The sequence below is a fragment of the Mizuhopecten yessoensis genome, unplaced genomic scaffold (genome assembly GCF_002113885.1).
Source record: "Mizuhopecten yessoensis strain PY_sf001 unplaced genomic scaffold, ASM211388v2 scaffold8383, whole genome shotgun sequence".
Taxonomy (NCBI): Eukaryota; Metazoa; Mollusca; class Bivalvia; order Pectinida; family Pectinidae; genus Mizuhopecten; species Mizuhopecten yessoensis.
The window spans coordinates 182,155-184,294 of record NW_018407520.1 but is presented as its reverse complement, the minus strand read 5'-3'; positions in this window follow the sequence as shown (position 1 = coordinate 184,294).

Genomic DNA, 2,140 nt, shown 5'->3' with positions numbered 1-2,140 from the left:
GTATTCGACTTCCTAATAGCAGATGGTAAGCTATTCCACAACGTAGCCGAAACCCTCCCAAAGCATCTGTTTCCGTAGGTCACAGTACGAGATTTTGGGACACACAACAAAGATTCTGACTCCGACCGCAGTGATCTTGACGGCTGATACAGGGTAACAAGTTCCTGTAGGTACTGAGGAGCTGTTCCATTCAGTGCCTTGTATGTGTATACCAGAAGTTTGTACTGCGACCTATATCGTACAGGTAACCAGTGCAACAAATAAAGCGCAGGTGTGATGTGCTCTCTCTTTCGAGTACGAGTAACTAGCCGTGCTGCAGTGTTCTGGACACTCTGCAGACGACTAGTTAGTTTGTCAGATATACCACAGAGTAGGGCGTTACCATAATCCAACCGAGAGGTAACAAATGAATGCACCAAAGTCTTGCATGCATCTGCAGTTAGAAACTGCCGAATACAGCCGATGTTCCTGATCTGGTAGTAACAGGATTTGGCAATAGCGTTCACTTGTTTCTCCATGTTCAGAGAACTGTCAAAGTATACCCCTAGGTTTTTAACAGCTGGAACAGTCTCAATAGTTCTGGCACCAACCTTGAGCTAGAGAGCCATTGTTTGCTGACGCTTTGGGGAAAAGACGATTAGTTTGGTCTCTTCCTAATTAAGTTTAAGCATGTTGGCATTCATCCAGATACTGATATCTGTCAGACAAGCTTCCAGACTTTCTGAGACTGTATTCCAACTGTCCTGTGGTTTTATGACCAGGTACATTTGTGTGTCATCGGAATAGCAATGATAGCAAAGGCTATGGCGATGACAAATCTCTCCAATCGGTTTGGAGTACATACAATGTTTTCGTGGTCTTAACACTGACCCTTGAGGAACCCCGAAATCTAGTACTTTGTCATGTGAGGTGGCAGATCCGATGGCAACACACTGTCGTCGTTCACTCAGGTATGACTGTATCCAGCATAGTGCGGTATCAGTCACTCCATAAGAGTATTCCAGACGTTTATAAAGTATGCCATGGTCGATGACGTCAAATGCATCTGACAAGTCCAGCATGACAAGCACCGCTCTGCACTTGTTATACAATGCAGAAGCTATATCACTATGTACACGAAGGAGGGCCGTCTCAGTAGAGTGTCCCATGCGGTAGGCCGATTGAATGTTGTCATGGAGACTGTTTGCATGGACGCCGGGACACAACCTTCTCCAAGATCTTAGACAGAAAAGGCAGTTTTGAAACTGGGCGGTAGTTTTACACAGGCCATTGTCTAATATTCGAACGTCTTTGCTTCATACTTTTACATGCTTATAGAATTATGAAAACAGGAATTCATCAATTTAAAAAAAATGGAAATATTTTCGTTTGTTTGTGTTAACTATTAACAGCTATAATCATTTATTGAGATGCAAGGTTTTGGTGGTGGAGGAAAGCCGGTGTTCCCGGAGAAAAAGCACCGACCTACAGCCAATACCTGGCGACTGCTCTACGTAGGCCTCGAACCCGCGACCCAGTGGTGGAGGGCTAGTGGTAGCAGAATGGCAGACGCCTTAACCACATGGCCAACGCGACTCGTATGAAAATATGAATAATGTGTTAGTATGAATGAAATGAAATGTATAATCAATGGGGTTTTTAAAGTTTTAAGATGGCATATCAACCATGTACGCGAGGATTTTTATTTTTCGAAATAATATCTCTCTTTAAAAGCCGAAAAACCTAGAAAACACCATTAATTGAAACTGTATCTTATAGAAAGAACATGGGCTGGGCGGGTCGATCAACGTCTACGTCAAGTGCCAAACCTGCCACTGAAGTTACAATAACTCTGGTTAACCTCAGGAACACCATTCCTCTAACGTTCTTCTGCAATGTTGTGAGGTAAGGCGTCAATGCTAAGCATGCATATTGCCAACGGCGGACTTTGGCGTTAATGATAATGTGAATTGAATTTGTTCCCACCTCCACACCATCCTCCCTCCTATATTTCCCTTCCCTTCACCTTTCTGTTTGACAGATCCCCAATAACTTAACCACACCAACATATCGCCTCCAGCACATATACTGACATGCACCATTACATTACATGCATGGGGCACGTCCTTAAATAACCATATATGTTATATAGACGTTTAAA